The sequence below is a fragment of the Anas acuta genome, chromosome 1 (genome assembly GCF_963932015.1).
Source record: "Anas acuta chromosome 1, bAnaAcu1.1, whole genome shotgun sequence".
NCBI lineage: Eukaryota > Metazoa > Chordata > Aves > Anseriformes > Anatidae > Anas > Anas acuta.
This window is the reverse complement of record NC_088979.1, coordinates 111,631,681-111,649,367: the sequence shown is the minus strand read 5'-3', so window position 1 is coordinate 111,649,367 and position 17,687 is coordinate 111,631,681. Positions and strand designations below refer to the sequence as shown.

Sequence of the window (17,687 nt, the reverse complement as noted above, 5' to 3'; positions counted from 1 at the left end):
CCTCCTTGGAAGCCTTTCACCAGAGACTGCAAGCTCTCTCCATTGAACAGCTAGATAGCTTTCATGTTTTGTGAACTGCAAAAGTTGAACTTTCTTCAGAGTATCTTGCGTCTCAGAGAATTATTTCAAAAGTTCTGTCTCTCCTAACCATTAGATATATTTTGATTAAATCATGCCAAGTTTATTTGCCCGATGGAATATCTTGGTCCCTGACATATAAGATAATGTTAATGAATATTGAACTGCTATTAAAATAATATCCAGGAACAGTATCCTCTGTATGATCTAGTTAGGCTTAATATTATTTGACATTAGAGAAGAATGTGTTACAGATAAAGGATGTCACCTGAGGTGCCTATAAAAGGGAAGGAAATGGGAATCTTTCAAGAAAATAAGTCACACTGACAGAAGAACAGGCTCCTTGAAAGTTTGCTGCATTGCAGTGTGCTCAGAAAAAGTTGACTTTGGCATATTATTCAAAAAACGCATGTGCTTTCTACTGCCAGAGTCTCTCTTCTCCTGCAGGGCCGTACTGTTTTCTCAAGTACTGACACATGTTCTTCTCTGGCAGCCAGGGTGAAAATGGTGATATAGTCCAGGCAGTACTTGAATTTCTATATGAAAATATTTCAACTTGAATTATTCGTACAGGACATATGAACCAGAGGCTTTATCTGCTCCAGTTGCAGCTGTTTGTCCCAGAGAAAGGACTATATTGTCCAAGTCTGTTTCTTCCGAAGTGCAAGAAGAGAAATATATCTCTTGTCTGGTCCAATAAAATATCTTACAGAGAAACAGAGGGGGGAAGGGAAGACAGGAGAAAGTCATTACAGATGTACCTTGTGCCTGAGGCAAACCTTGGAGTAGAATTTTGTCTTTGATTTATAACCGGAAATTAAATTCAGTTAATAAACTATATTAGAAATTAAGTGGGCTTTGACCAACTTTGTAGGAGCTGGTATTTGGAAGTATGATGGGGGTGAAGTTTCTATGTCCTCTAAACACTTGATTGTGAAACAGCTACAATTCTCACGTTCTCATGGTATTGGTTGGCATCTGCAATGCTTTGCCAAATCTGACTCCTGTTGGAGCCAGCTTTTTCCTGGTTTCACCCGGGGCCCCAAACGCACCAGGTGTCTCTCCCACTTTTCCTCTGCTCCTTTAGGAGCTGGGCTGCCTGTGATTGAGGCCAGTTTTGACAGAGACTGTGTTTGCCTTCCTCCTGACATGTATCTTGTTGAGGCAGACCTTAATCAGCCTTGTGACTTGATATCCTGGCTTGATTCAAAATTTGTGATCACTGCTGACCGGCCCAGGTCAGGGTGCTCTCAACAAAGCTGCCCTGCACACCTCACTGGGGTGCCAGGATGGGGCCCCAGCTGGTGAGGGCTCCCTTTCCTAGCTGAACAGCTGGCCCTTGCCATGCACTGATATTTCAACTGTAAGTTAAATACTCTGCTGAAAGATCTTGGAGCACCACCAAAGTATGTTTTTATTTTGGGAAGTCGAAGCTTCTTTTAACTTAATCTTTTAATGATCTTGTCAAGGCAAGGGCTTTAAAAACAGTCTTTCTCTGTAGACAGTCTCATTCTTTGTAAGCGTGTGTGCATGCACATGTTATACTCTGCTACCAAGTGAAGAGTCTCACAGCATCAGATGGTTAAGGTGGCTAGCACAGTGATGAGAAGAACAGGACATGAAGCCACAGGGGAACAGAAATGGTTAGAAACTACTCAGAAAATCCAGATACTTTCAAGTTGCCTAGGACTGACTGTAATAATCTATGAACTTGAAACAATCACAGAAACATTAGTAGAAATATTTGTTAAAGCAAAAGGAAGCTGCAAAATGCTAGAAAAGGACAAACATTGGGACCACCTACTAAAAAAGGGGAAAAGAGAAAGGGTCAAGTAATCACAGGCTGACCAACTTTATTTCAAAACCTGGAAAAATAAAATAATAATTTTGGGTACCTGGAAGACAACAAGGAAAAATACATAACAATACGTAACTATTTTTCTTGACCAGTAATAACAAATCAATTTCCTGCTACAACTTGAGAAAGAGGTGGCATTTAATCAAATGAAATTGTATCACAGGTTATAGGAAAGCTACAGAAATATAGACTAGCTGGTACTATTATAAAATAAAATGTGACAAAAAAAGAAGTCCTCAGCTCTCTGTTTAATTCCTGCACTGAGAGTCCTAGACCAGATGAACAACCACAACATCCAGTTCTTTCTCCTTCACTTCCACCTGGGACAGAAGAAATCATCTTGCTTTTTCTATCAGCAATTAGGATTACTGGGTATCATTCTTCTCTTCAGTGTTCAAGGATCAATTCCTTGAACACTATAAGCTGGTTGAAACTGAAATTGTGGTTAAGCTGTTAGAAGAGATGGTCGCATTTTTCTTTTTGCTATCTTTTGCTCTGTTTTTCTCTCATTGTCCATCCTATCAGTTAATTTAAAAGGTTCAATTTAACCTGGATTAGTTCCTCTATTAAGTTGACTGTATGGCTGCAAAAATGCTTGTTGTCAGCATGACTGCAGAGGGTGGTGAACAGGTAAAGATATAACATTGTTTTATATTACAGCTTATGTGAAACTGGGCTTAGTGTAACAAGTTTCCTGCCTGACATGTCAGCTAAACACAACTAAATGATATGGTACTACAAGCAACTTTCTTATTGTTGTTATCTCCCATCCCCTCTCCCCATATCACATATAATTAGTTTAAGCTCCCCATGCCTAATACACTATTCCTGTTCTACGTTTAACCACAATATCCTGTTTCTGCAGGTGCACATCCTTCTTTGTAGCCATTGTTGTGGTGATGATAGGGAATATTTTCCAAAAGCTGTGGATGTGCTTACTGCAACTTTTCTCCCATGCATACAGTGACTGTTCAGTGGTGCTGCATACATTTCTTTTCCAAATCTATATAGGCTCTTTCCAGCATGTTAAGACTTATTTTTTCTTCCTGGCAAAATCACTGGTGCCTACTCTGTTAGCATATTTCTCACTGAGCAATTCCTCAGCTCGGTACTTTTATCAGAACAACACACCCTGTATATGCTAAAAAGAATCATAAACAGGTGAAATCAGGAGCAGTGAAGTATGAAGTAATAGAGCAAGTTGACAGTTCACAAAGAATTTCTTTCATATGTTAGAATTTTGATGCTTGAGAAGTTCTTTCAGCTCCTCCTGTTTGTTATTTCCAGAAGGTGATATTAAAAGTTGAAAAGCTGAGTCATTTAAAAAAAAAAAAAAAAAAAAAAAAAAGGTTAAATCCTGTTTCAATGGTCTAAAAATGAGTGGGTTGATGAACCTTCCAGACATGCATTCAGCTTTCAGGTATGTGGAAAATTGTACTGGTTTGATTCTTAATCTTCTGTTTGAATATGTGATTGCTTTGGGCTGTCTTTTTTTTGTTTGTTTGTTTTTGTTGTTGTTTTGTTTTTATTTGTTTGTTTTAAATTTGCTTGAGAAAAATTTACTGTGTTTCTTGTATTTTGCCTCAGTCCTGATGAAATAACGCTCAGAAAGTAAAAGAGAAAGATTTAGGGATTAAAGATGTCTGATGAGCAGTAGCTAAGACAAAACCCTTCAGAAAGAAATATTTTTTTGCTGGAGGCTTTTTACACTGTGTTTTTGCAAATGTGGACTTTGCTTTGAGGATCTATTGGAATGAATGTAAAGTACTGTAGGAATACAATTTTTAGTACCAGAATCCATGTCTGAGATTTACAGCCAGCAACAATACCCACCACGGGGTTTTCCTTTCTTTTTCCTTTCCATTTTGAGGTTCCAAAGGAAAACCAAGTTACTTAGCTTTTATATGAGGGAAATACTATTTTTTTAATTCATAGTTTTGGAAAAAGTTTTACTGAAAGCACCAGTAAAAGTAGCAGAATGTCCATTTCTATCGCAGGTAGCAATTCATTATTTTCTCTGTCTATGTTGTGATTTAATCATACTTACATTATTTAAGCTAGTTTATTCAAGTGAAATATTAAATCCAGGCTGAGAGAAGTTTTTGTCTCAAGTTTGTACATACTTGTTTAAAAACAAAGACATCTTGTATAGAAAAGACAATTGGCTTTTGAAGCACTGAGCTTAAATACAAACAAGCAAGAAAGCCACACCAGAGAAATGTTTATAGCCTAATGAGAAGAGCATGGACAACAAAACAGAGAAACTTGTATTACTAGTGCAGAATAGTGTCTACAGGGATAACATGCAACAATCTCAATAATGACTGATGGACATCTGTTAGTAGGGTATGTACTGCTATAATTATACGAACAAAAGTACATTTTGCATCACGAGCTGGGCAGGAGGCAACATTCTACACTACTGATAGGAAAACCCTAAAAGAAATAAGAGATAAAGGAAAAACTTCATCAGGATAGGATAATGAAAATTCTTACTTCATCTATTCTGATGAAACTGAAGTATTTTGAGAAACCATGTTTGATTTTGGCTAAAATTATAAGCAGAGTCCCTGTAACCTCATGGAAGATGTACTTAGCAGGGGTCATCACCACAGAAGACATAAGTTTGGTTCAGAAGTGTTGTACAAATATTTCTCAACTGAGGTTATCTAGTTATTCCTGAATATGATAGCTGACCAATTACTTCAACAAATAATTCCATAATCAATTTGAGGTAAAACTACTTTGTACTTGGCCTCTGAAACAACAAGTATAGCATAGGAGGGTTAGTCATTTCAGGTAACCTTGTATAAAGCAATCCAGTTTAATAGAAAGATGAGAAAAGTCTGTTATATAGGCCCTGTTTCAAAAGAAAAGGAAAGGGAAAAGGATTCTTTGGCCTTGTAAAGTAAAGATAAAGAAAAGAGAACAAGGAAAACAGTGAGATAACCATGTAATGAGAACCGTGAAGAGAAGAAAGATAATCTCCGTATCTCCATTGTTCCTTCCTGAGCCTGTTTCACTGCTTGCTGTGCCTGTGGCTGCTGATAGACTGTGTTACCAGCACCCATCTCTTCTTGCCATGTTCAGACCTCAAGGGCAGTGCCCTTTCAGTGAGAGCACTGCCTGGGCCAGGGTCACCCTTGCCTCCTGGCTTGCCTGCACTTTGAGAGCTGCTGTTCTTTCCTGCTCCCTGACAGTACCAAGAGTTTCTGGTTTTATCAAGGTGGACATTTGAAAGATGTTAGAATATCTTTCCAACCTCATGCTGAAGATTCTTGATGTTATGGAGAATGTCCTGATTCTTGGGGAAATAGAAAGAAGAAAAGATGGGGAATGCATTCTTAGAAAGATTACATTCTTCGTCCACCCTGGCTGGATGAAGCTAACTGTAGGGTAAAGAAGGAGGATGCTAAATCATTGAAGCTTAAAATGGAGTCTTAAGTGGAACAGTAAGTATATGGTGTGTAGAAAGGACCAAAAGACAAATTAGAGAGAAGAGAGTACCACAGTCTGTATCAAGGCAACTGAAGCTTGGAAATAGGAGGAACTAGGTTTTATTTAATTAGGATGAAGGGAATAGCTAATGACATGTAATTGTATTAGCACTCTCTGATTTGCATTCCTATTTCTGATTTCTGCTACTTTTTGGCAAGGCAAGAAAACTTTATTTTGAAGATGCTGTTTTGATCAATGCAGATTTAGTCTTTTGTAGACATCTATGAGTCCTGCAACTGGCTGACATCACAGCTTAGTATCCAAAGAGACATAACCTAGAGTTGTATTCTAAAGTGGTCAAAGTTTCACTCAAAAGGGAAATGGAAATGTGGACTTGCCAATTGAGAAGTTTACTTATGAAGCATAGGGACTATGATAACATAAACTTTTTTGTTATAAAAAGTGTTAAAAAGTAGAAGACCATTTTCTAAATTTGTATCAATTGAATAATTCTGAGACACAAAATGTAGAATAGCGCTATCTGAGCCTTTGGAAGATGAAACATGCTTGAGAAAGATGTCAGATGTCAGGTATTCTGGAACAATTGGGAGTCTCCTCCTAATCATTGTGAGAAGAATGCATTCTTATTTATGCTTCTATAATATAACTAAGTCTCTACTTTTGCAGTCATATTACCTTTACCAGTTCAGTAGACCTGAGTAATGGTTAAAGTGAAATGGGTTTTTCATAGGGATAGATCTAACACTGATAATTGAGTTCAAGTAACACTTTAAATTAACTGTAATTATATTGTATTTTCTTCTCTGTTGCTTCCAAATCTGTGGGTTTATGAAGGTCATTCATATTGACCCTGACCACCCTTATGGAAGGGATTAACTCCACTGTGTATTGGGTGTCTCAAGGAATTCAGTTTCATTACTTTTTAAAAGGGATACATCAGGGCAGCTTGGATTATTGTGTTAAGGATTTCTGGGAGAGATTGCACAGTATCTTCTTGCCCTGTGAATTAGAAATTCTTTGAAGGGTAGGTATACTGGTTTGGTCAGTAAAAATGATTTCTTAATCACTGTTGATACTGTATTGCAGTACTCAAGTGATTTGTTAGGTAATATTATCATTCAGATTTAGTTTGCTTCAATCTCTGTCTCCTTTTGAGAAAGAGAAATAGGATTTTCTTTCTTTGAAACTAGTTTTCAGACAATGGAAGTATATTTTATTTCACATCATAGTAGGTGTGCTGCATCTCTAAATGGAGTTATCAGCTTGTAAATAGAATTTGGAAGGAAGAACGGAGGTTCAGTAAGAAAACAGAAAACACCACAAAACATTTTTAGCACACATTGTTAGACTACAGCCCAGTTCAGTTATGTAGTTAACTTGGTTTGTAGAGATGGCCTTCATTTAGAAAAGAGTACCTCCCCAGGTGGGGCTGTCAGGTTGGTAAGACACAGAAGCAGTAAATCAGCAGTAGGACTGCATCATGTAAGCAGACAAACTGTAAAAGGATGGGGTCAATGTGGTGTCTTGACCAGACTGTTTTAATGATGCCAGAAGAGTCGGCTTCCCTGGGGCCTACCTTATCATCAGTCAAATCTGAAGATCTGACCTCTTTTATAACAAGCTTATCATTTCAGAAACCCACGGAATCTCCTGATTCCTCTGGCGCTATTAACCATTTCCCTCAAAATGACAGATCAGGTTCTCAAGAAATTAATTCCTAGAGCAACATTACTCAACATGAAACGAAGCTGTAAAAGATTTCCCCGAGGCGCAGAGTAGGTACTGCGTGTCCAGACTGTGGTCTTTTAAAGGCATATATTGTTTTTAAAAAGTTCTATTCACCCATGTCTGATGATGTGGAGAGCATATATACAAATATGCATATATGCACAATGGTCTTGATATGATGCATTAACTATAATGAAACTTAGGCTCTGTGATGAATGCTGTGCTCTTTTGAAGCTCAGGTGCCAGTAAAGCCATGACTGTGCAGGAGTTTCTAGCAGTAAGGTCTGAGAGCAGCTGGTAAGGTTTTAGCCTGTATTTTTGTGTCCTGCCCTTACCCTGAGATGAACTTGCAAGTCTTCCTGGCTTGCAATGGGGCTGCTGAGTGCTCCAGTGTTTTGTTTTCTCTTCAAAACTATTATACCAGCTCAGGGCACACAGTACAGCTGATGGATTAAAATTGCCTCCTACCAGCTGATTTATTTCCCTTCTGAAATTGCTATATTTGGCAGAACCAGCAGGGCCCCGAGGGCACTAGCAGTGCCTGACCTCCCTCCCTGGGCCTCCCCTCACCGCCGGATCCCATCTCAGACCCTAGGGTTGTCAGCCCCTGCCCCAGCGAGGCGGCAGCAGGGATGGGCTCCAGCTCCCACAGCCCTGCCCACAGTGGACCCTGCCATGCTGGGCCTGCCTGCAGGTCTCAGCCTGACCCCATCCACAGCAAGGTGCATGGTGCCCCCCCCAGGAAGGCAGAACCCAGTTACATCTTGGAGATTTTTGATTCTGTGGTGGTGTTTTGGCTTATTCCTGGTCACAGTATTCACAAAGGCGTAGTTGTTGAAAAAATTATAAACAAAAGAGTCACCAGTCGAGTATTCAGATGGTCATCATTTGCAGTCTACATTTGGATGTAGATGAGAGGCCCAAAGTTTAACTTGGGAAGATTTTTTTCTGCTGAAGCTGGTGATGGTATGTAAGCAATGACTGAAAATCATACCCCAGAAATCCCCCCTCTCCCTCCCTAGTATATCTGAAATCCAGATTAGGATCTGAATTTTAGCACGTTCAGTAGTGGTGCTTTGGAGCACAAAAAACACATCTGACACCTAAGAGTTGTTGTTGGCCTGGTAGCATTTTTAGATTCCTCCAGTTCTCCATCGCTGTTTTTAAACTTTCACAACAGGGGCATCATTTGTTTGGGTCTGAGAGTGCTCCTTCCCCAGATCATATGTTGCTGATAAAGGCAAGAACTTGCTAATCTTCACCACAGTTGTTTGTTTAAAAAGGAAAGCCTTGAAAACAAATGATGTCATGACTGCCATTTGCTCCCTGCTGCTATTTGCTCATTTGTTTTCAGTGTGGAAAAAGTATCTAACTGTCTTCCTAATGAATGTAACTCATTCTTTCCATTCTGCAGGAGCTGTTAATTAAGGAGTATCTGCTGCATATAGAGGAAGGCATCCGACAGACTTTCTACATAAGTGGGCAAATTCTTTCATCGCCTCTAAGATTCTTTTGTTAGGTTCAGAGAGTGATTTTTTTATTATTTTTACTCTTTTTTAATAATTCCTCAGTTGCTTGAATGGTCTCTCCCTACTGCCTACTCAGTTTCACACAAGTAGATCAACACACAATTCCCTCAGTGTTAGAACAATTCAGCCGTGTGTTAATATGGTTGGATATTAAAAGTTCATACAGCAGATTAATGTAATTAACATAACTACAGTTACAGTCCACAAGTATGTGGAAACAGTGCATCAATCAAAACTAATGAAAGTAGCCATAAATATAAATGGACCAGTGCTTGAGATGACCTAATGTTACACACGCATGTGCTTTCTAATAGAGCATGTCCAGCTTCTTTCACTGGTATTGACTTCAAATAATTTTAGCAATTTTGAAAGATGTTCATTTAAGTTCCTTTGACAGATGAATAATTACCATAGTATTCTGAGGTTAAGTGAGCATAGGGAACCTTTTTTTTTGTTTTTGTTTTTTAAACAGTAAAAAACCAATATTTTCCATTAAAAGAAGCAGAAAAAGAGTTTAAGAAGATCTTAATGTTCTCTGTATCTATTTACATCATGAATGTTCTTGCTTTTGACCAATTGACTAAATTTGGAGGAAAAATTGCAGAATATGTGTATGTTCTCATAGAAGACGAGAACTTTACCATAAGGCCAAATCTTCACTTGTGGTGGTATACAAGGTTTTTCTCATCTTGTTAGTCATTTCACAAGACGTTAGTCTTTTGTGAAATGACTAACGAAATCAGGGATAATAGGTTGGCATTATATTAAATTTTCAAATCCCTAGTTTTGGAAAAGATATGTAGTATTCTATTTTGTGTTCTTGTCAATAACAGAGGAGTCTTTTCTTTATAGCAGTCTGTTCTTTATGGAGATCTGTTGTAAATTTGCATAATCGTACAGTCTGGGATGAATATTATAGCAATTAGACTTAGGAGACTTTTTCTCTTAGTAGTTCCCTACGGGAATATACTTAGTCCATCTTTACTTATTGCTACATGTATAAGTCCAGTACAAAACTTTGTACACTTTATTTTTCTTTCAGATGCAGAAATACATTTTCATACATAGATTTCAAAGTGGGAGAAGAAAATGATAGCTTGTGAATGGGAAGAACCATCAGATAAGCAGAATGGTACTATTATTATTTCTAATATAGCATCACACCTAACCACCTCTGTGGTGATGTGGCATTTGGAAAATAGCATATTGGTTACAGATACCTAAAATCAAGACATTCTTCAGATTTGTGATAAAGGGTACTTGGGCATCCACAGAACCCACCTTAATTACAGATGATTTGTGGCTCTGGTCCCATACCAGATTATCCTGGCAGATTATGCTCTGATCAGAGTCTCTGGTGAGATGTCAGGGACTATTGATCATTCAGCTAATGATACTGGGAAATAAGGAAAGCGTACAAAATAGCTTTACCTCATGTAAGTAAAAATACAGGTGTTTTTTTTGACATGCAGTTGTTAAAACAGTGCCTCAGCTCTGAAGGTATAAGGGTATGTAAAGAACATTGGCAAGGTGATCATTTTGCTAAGGCGGAAGTTTATTTCGGAGCTATGCAGAATGTATGGGCAAGATAACTTTTACCAACAACAACAAAAAAAAAAGGATTTTTCCCAACATTTCACTACTGGAAAGACCACCATTATTTAAAAGAAATTAAAAAAAAAGGGGGGGGGGAGGAGGGATGGAGGAAGGAGTTTGCATTGAGTTATTCTGGAACGTCCCTTGTTCTTCATGTTCTTCATGTCCCATGTTCTTTCAGTGGTTGAAATTCTAAAGTTTAAAAAGAAGGTAACCATCTTTACCAACAGCTGATTCTGGAAATGAAAAGACACAGATTATATTGATTCCTACGGCGCTTCCACTAACTCTCCTTTCTTCTACTTACTTCTTACTTCTACTCTACCATCCCCCACCCTGCTCCACCCAGTTACAGTGTTCACAAGAGTAACACATCAGAGTGCTTGAACTTTCATTTTTCACATTCTGGCCTGGGTAGTAATGCCAACCATTTGACAAAAGTTTGTAACTCTTTGGAAGCCACAGAGCAACCAAGTGAAACACCTAAACAGTGTAAAAGAAGTTAGAACATTTTACTCATTTCACGAGTGGTTGGTTCTACAACAGGATGTTGTATGCAATTAAATTAGTATAATAATTGACTCCACTGAAGTTAATGGAACAACAAGTATAAATACAATGCAGGAACATAATCCAGCTAAGCAGTTATACTTACAGAAGGAATTATATTGTCTCTAAAGTGAGTATCAGATGCTTCTCCAATTTACAGTAGGATGCTTGCTCTTTTAGTGATTGCTGCAGTTCTGAAAAATGTCTATATCTTACATTGCTTCAGCTCTGCTCTCAGTGGGCTGTTATTACAGCAGTCTCCCTATTATAAATGGGGTTTCCCTCCTGAGGATGAACTCTGTCCCCAGTGAGCAACTGAAGTGGAGCAGAGGCTGGAGCCAGGACTGGGTGAGAGACAACTGCAAAGCTGTGGCTCAGTAATGATGACCATGTCATTAGGAATGTGTTGTGTTGTGAATTTATGAAGAGATCCTTTCAAAGCAGCCATGCTAATTTCTTAGAACAAACAAAATGGATGTTCCAGTAAGTTATTTACATTAGTGTGCTTCAAAGCAGATGGAGAGCTTTATATTCCATTATGAAAGGCATGCAAGTTACAGTGACATGGCTCCTAATTATGAACAACTTAAACTACACCATCTGCATTTAACAAAGCTCCATATGTATGGATGCGATCTAGTTTGGCTGCCTGTATTGTTAACAACACGTGCAAAATAGATACCAACATGCAGAATCTAAAGATATTTTGGCAGGCTTTGTGGGAAGAACTGGAAATACTTGCAGTGCCCCTTACATCTTCACTGTCCAAATGCAAAAACAGGGAAATAGGGGCAACAATCATCCCAGGCCATAATTGTTGCCTCCTATTGAGAGGGGAATTGTTACATACATTTCATACATTTGACAAATTCAGCATATTGGTTACCCAGTTGTAGCCAATGCAAGTTCTCTTTTTCCCTCTCCCTCCTCCTTTTTTTTTTTTTTTTTTTTTGGCAGAACACTTCTTCCCCTAGGCAATCTGGACAGACAGTATGTAATTTTAGAAGTCCATATTCAAAGCCCAATCCTTTTGCCATTGACACAACACTCTGCTATGCAAATTTCAGCATAAGGGATCAGTGGATTTAAGTTTAATGAAGAATAAGAAAATTAATCTTTTAGAAAATGAAGGTTCATCGAGCTAAACAACCTTGGTTACCTGGGACACAAACCAACGTCCACATGTTTAAGTCGTAAGGGGGTTCTTCTATGCTCTGCAATGGGAGAAATTGCTTTGCTGTTTCCTCAAAGAGCATTAAACAATGTGTAACTGAGAAGAGATTTAGCAAGGGAGTGCTTATTTTTCATCTGGTCTTAGCAGTTACTTCCGCTGGAGTAAACTCCAGGCCATGACATTCCCCAGGACCTGAGCTACGCTTAGTTGGTTCTTCCCTGAATTGTGAGTGCTTGAAATACTTGGGATTTCTTGATGGTGTGTGGAACTTCTTTGTTGAAAAAGGGGAAATTCTAGGTGATCAAAAAAGAAATTTTCTATATGTTTTCATGAAGAAAAAGGTGGAGGTAGATAGATACGTGCCTTTGGTGTTGTTACAGGTGACCTGCACAGAGTGGCTCTCCTGTCTTTATCTGTCATAATAGCTCTGGAAGAGCAGCACAGGACTAGCAGTCTTCTAGATCTCTCTCTCCCATGGTCAGACCCTCACCCCCCACCTTCCCCATTCCACCCAACAAGTCTTTGATCTCAAGCAGAATGAATTGCTGGTGAACTCTGAGGGTGACAGACATCTTGTGTTAGGAGGGTTTTCTAATTCATCTTTATATGAGATATGACAGCTATCAAGCTAAATATTCTACTGGATTTAGTTCATCTTCAGCCTAGACTGTTGTATCATTACAAGATAAAAACAAAACACTCAATTAGGAAAGACAAAAATCCAGTAAGTGAAGTCTGTTTAGAAAAAAAAAAAAGCAGTAAATGGAGAACACAGCATGATTGAAAAGTGAGAGAGGATCATGTCTGTTTTCACAGAAATCTGGATGTGAGGGATTGGACTGACTGTAATAGATTCCCCCCACCCCTTTCTCTTCTTTCCATTCTGCTGTTTCTGATATGGAGATTTACACTGACCTTTGGGCTTTTACATCTTGCAATTTGCCAGCCCTTTGATAGAAAGCACATTCTCACAAGTGACTTAATTCCTTTCTGATCAGTATTACATGACACCAGCAATCAGAGGGCCTTTGATTCATCAGGACAAAAGGGAGAATGGAAATGTACTCCCTCCCCAACACAGCATTGCCATAGTCCCATGAGCTGAGTGTAATCCTGGTTTCATTTTTCCATTCTTGTTCTTTGGTGATGTTATAAATCCAGCTTTAAGGCTAAACAAGAGCAAGATAAGGCAAGTTCTTTTACCGTTTGAATACTGAGGGAATAAATCTTTTTATCTCTCTCTAACTTCAGGTGGATGCAATAAAAAAAAAAAAAAAAAAACTTTCTGTATTACCATTGAATACAACTGGTTCATTCTGCTTTGCTTGAAGCATTAGTTTCATTTCTAAAAGGACATGTATTTAACCATATAAAGCAGTAAGAAGTGTAAGGGAGCAAATGTGCCTATTTTCAGTAAGATGGTTAAAAGAAGAGACAGGAAACACATTGAACATTTGACGCTGATGTCTCTAATAGCCTCCTTTATCAAACCAAGTCCTGAGGAATTGTGAGGGGTGAGTGGTAGAAGTCTCAGCATTCAGCTCTCTGCAGAGGAATTTAATTGAAGGCCCGGAGAGATAGTGCAGAGGTGGGCAGTGAAACTACCCTTGATTAAAGTTGTGACTGGAGGACTCTGGAGAAACTCCGTTAAGTACTAGTTCATGATTCTAGGGCAATTTTTGTCTTTTCTAGTGCGACTACTTTAGTATTTAATATGTAAACAGTGAGGATTTAAAAAAAAAAAAAAAAAAAAAAGGAGACGGGAGAGGGGGTGGAATTTAAAAGTAAGGATGTCATGTAATATCATCTTTCATTTTACTGTGGTACACCTAGTTTCCGCTAGGTGCTCCTGAAGTATCAAAGGACTGCTGCTCTTTGTGTTCCTGTATAAAGTAGATACTCCTTTCCTGAGGATATCCCATAGTTTGGAGTTAGTGTTTAATCAGGTTTTAGAATATTGCTTGCACCTTGTTTACTAAATGATGGTACATATTAAAAAGAAGAGCCATCTCCTTTTCTTATTCAAAATAGCATTGTAGATAGATTAATTCAGCTTTATAAAAGTGATACATTAAGCTGTTTTTAAATCTGATATAAGACAACCTAAGTGTTTTGCAACAGAGGGCTGAAATAGCTGGGAGAGTATGCAGCCACCATTAACACGAGATTTCTCAAGCAAAAGAATCATCAGAAGCTACTGATGTTGAGAAACTTCAGGCAGGTTTGGAAGATGTGCAGAACACTATCAAACAGATAAACTTTAGTCATGTTATACTAGTTAATCATATTGCAAATCTTTCTTGGGTTGTTTGATCAAAGCTGCTGTCAGCTTTGTATTTTCTGAAGTGAATTATTCAATCTAATTTTTATATGAGAGATATAAGAAAAAATAAACAAATGAACTGATTGAAAGCATGGGATTTTTACTGTGATAAAAGTTGTTTTCACAGAAGAAAATCGAGAAACATTTCCACATGAAGAAAATGTTCATAACTTTTGGGTTTGTATGGAACAAAAAACATTCTAACCTCAGAAAAAGAGTATATTTAATCTAAAAGTATTTATCAGAAATGCATACGGTTTATTTAAATTTCTGTTTTTACCAGTTAACTTATGCAACTAACCAGAATGGTCTCTGTGTATGTTGCTTGTATAAATCATCTGAACTAGAAAAAGCCTTGTCTAGCTGTGGACATGGTGGTTCAAGTGTTAAGTCATTGAGCTGCTTATCAAAGGTCTTTTTTTTGAAGAAGCTATGGGGTTCAGCTGTGATCCAAGTTGAACAGAATTAGGAATTTAAGGAATCATTATTTCTGCTACACTTGCATCTCCAGCTGCAATTAGATGTACTGGCGGTCTGCCCAAATACAGAGTGTTCCTTCCCAACCATGGGAGAAGAAAACCCTGTATGCCTGTGGGAAGCTGAAGGAAGTAATAGAGGAATATTTGCTGGAAATCTTTACTTATGAAGTGGAAAAAAAAAATAAAATCAAGATCAGAGTAACGGAAGTTATATATAAAGAAAAGGAAGTAATTAACTGAACACTTGAAATGGTGTTAATTATTTATTTAGCTCTTCTGTTTAATGTAAACCTACACTCTCAATACATGTTCTGCACTGCTTTTGCGAAATGTGGTGCATCTGTGAACAAGTGCCTGAAGAGTGTGAGACTCAGTGAACATTGCCTCACACTTCATTCCCAAATTCACATCCAAATTGTCCAGGAGTGCAAAGAGAAGTGTCCCAGAACAATGTGGAAGGTTGTCTTTGAGTTTCTGACCTGAGTAACCAGATCCATTATTCTTCTGAGTGATATTGAGGCATTGGCTTTAAGATTCTTGATATCCCAGAATGAGAATTTGCCATGTCTAAAACCATTAAAATGTTATGAGCTTTCCCTCTCCCATTTTCTAACTTTTAATGCAGTAAATCCTCTGGGATTCTGTTTTGACTTTTTAGTCATTTAGTTGGAAATAATGTGATCCTCAGTCATTTTTTGTTTGTTTTTCCGTGTTCTCCAATAGAGAAGAATGAAAATAAACTGTCAGATGGTGTTTGCCACTATACTGCTCAAAATTGGTGCTCGTTTTAGGTAACTTAGTTTTTTTTTTTTTTCATGCCCAGGCTGAGAAGCTCTATTTTGGGTGTCCATTTGGGTGTGACAGCTAGAGATCGTGTCGGAAATTTTGCATTGCTGGCATAGTGTTCAAGTTTGCGTTCACTTAGATGTGGTTCAGGAAGTTGGCTGAAGACTCCCTGGCAGACAATCTTCATTACAGATAGACTGAATAAAAAGTTAAATTAATTTTGAAATTTATAACTGACTATTATTCATAAATGGTTATTTGATATAGATATGTGGATATATTGGCCAATTTCTGTATTTTTCCATTCACTTTCCATGGTAATAAATAGAGAGAAAACCTATTTTAGCATAGTTGATGGAAAGTGTTAGTAAATAGGATGTGTGTTAGTGCTGAGTTTAGAAGGATTTTAGAAATATCTTAAATTTATTAATATAACAATATGAATATGTACAACTGGGAAAAAGTTATGTTCTAGGTTGTTAAGACAGGTTGAAGAAGATATGAATCAAAATACTAGGAAATACTAGGCTGTGTTGTGCTTCATATCCTGGAAGCACAACACAGCCCAGAGAAAGCAGTCTAGGAGGTTTCTGGAGAAAGTGGAAGATAGCTTCCTGACGCAGCTGATTAGTGAACCTACCAGGGGTGGTGCCCCGCTAGACCTTCTCTTCACAAACAGAGAAGGACTGGTGGAGGATGTGATTGTCGGGAGCTGTCTTGGGCTGAGTGACCACGAAATTATGGAGTTCACTATTCTTGGCGAGGCCAGGAAGGGAACCAGTAAAACCGATGTATTGGACTTTCGGAGGGCTGACTTTGGGCTGCTCAGGACACTAGTTGGTGGAATCCCTTGGGAGGCGGTTCTGAAGGGCAGAGGGGTCCAGGAAGGCTGGGCGCTCTTCAAGAGGCAAATCCTAATGGCGCAGGAGCGGTCTGTCCCCATGTGCCCAAAGACGAGCCAGCGGGGAAGAAGACCAGCCTGGCTCAACAGAGAACTGTGGCTTGAGCTTAGGAGAAAAAAGAGGGTTTATAATCTTTGGAAAAGTGGGCAGGCCACTAGGGAGGACTATAAGGATGTAGCGAGGCTGTGCAAGGACAAAATTAGGAAGGCCAAAGCTCATCTGGAGCTCAATCTGGCTACTGCCGTTAAAGATAACAAAAAACACTTTTATAAATACATCAACACAAAAAGGAGGACTAGGGAGAATCTCCATCCTTTACTGGATGCGGGGGGAAACTTAGTTACAAGAGATGAGGAAAAGGCGGAGGTGCTCAATGCCTTCTTTGCCTCAGTCTTTAGCGGCAATACCGGTTGTTCTCTGGATACCCAGTACCCTGAGCTGGTGGAAGGGGATGGGGAGCAGGATGTGGCCCTCACCATCCACGAAGAACTGGTTGGTGACCTGTTATGGCACTTGGATGTGCACAAGTCGATGGGGCCGGATGGGATCCACCCAAGGGTACTGAGAGAACTGGCAGAGGAGCTGGCCAAGCCACTATCCATCATTTATCAGCAGTCCTGGCTATCGGGGGAGGTCCCAGTTGACTGGCGGCTAGCAAATGTGACGCCCATCTACAAGAAGGGCCGGAGGGCAGACCCGGGGAACTACAGGCTGGTCAGTTTGACCTCAGTACCAGGGAAGCTCATGGAGCAGATCCTCTTGGGAGTCATTATGCGGCACTTGAAGGGCAAGCAGGCGATCAGGCCCAGTCAGCATGGGTTTATGGAAGGCAGGTCCGGCTTGACGAACCTGATCTCCTTCTATGACAAAGTGACGCGCTGGGTGGACGAGGGAAAGGCTGTGGATATGGTCTACCTTGACTTCAGCAAGGCATTTGACACCATCTCCCACAGCATTCTCCTCAAGAAGCTGGCTGCTCTTGGCTTGGACTGGCGCACGCTTCGTTGGGTTAGAAACTGGCTGGATAGCCGGGCCCAAAGAGTCGTGGTAAATGGAGTCAAGTCCAGTTGGAGGCCAGTCACTAGTGGCGTCCCCCAGGGCTCGGTGCTGGGGCCGGTCCTCTTCAACATCTTCATCGATGATCTGGACGAGGGCATTGAGTGCACCCTCAGTAAGTTTGCAGATGACACCAAGTTAGGTGCGTGTGTCGATCTGCTCGAGGGTAG

General features: G+C 39.3%; 1 long non-coding RNA gene across 1 annotated transcript in view; it reads left to right on the top strand.

The window, feature by feature from the left end:
• The window catches only part of LOC137861524 (uncharacterized), a 203,641-nt gene that overhangs the window by 104,021 nt on the left and 81,933 nt on the right, over nucleotides 1-17,687 (top strand). The window contains exon 4 of the long non-coding RNA XR_011099661.1: nucleotides 9,695-9,784. This is a non-coding gene — a long non-coding RNA (uncharacterized lncRNA). The remainder of the gene's footprint in view (nucleotides 1-9,694; nucleotides 9,785-17,687) is intronic.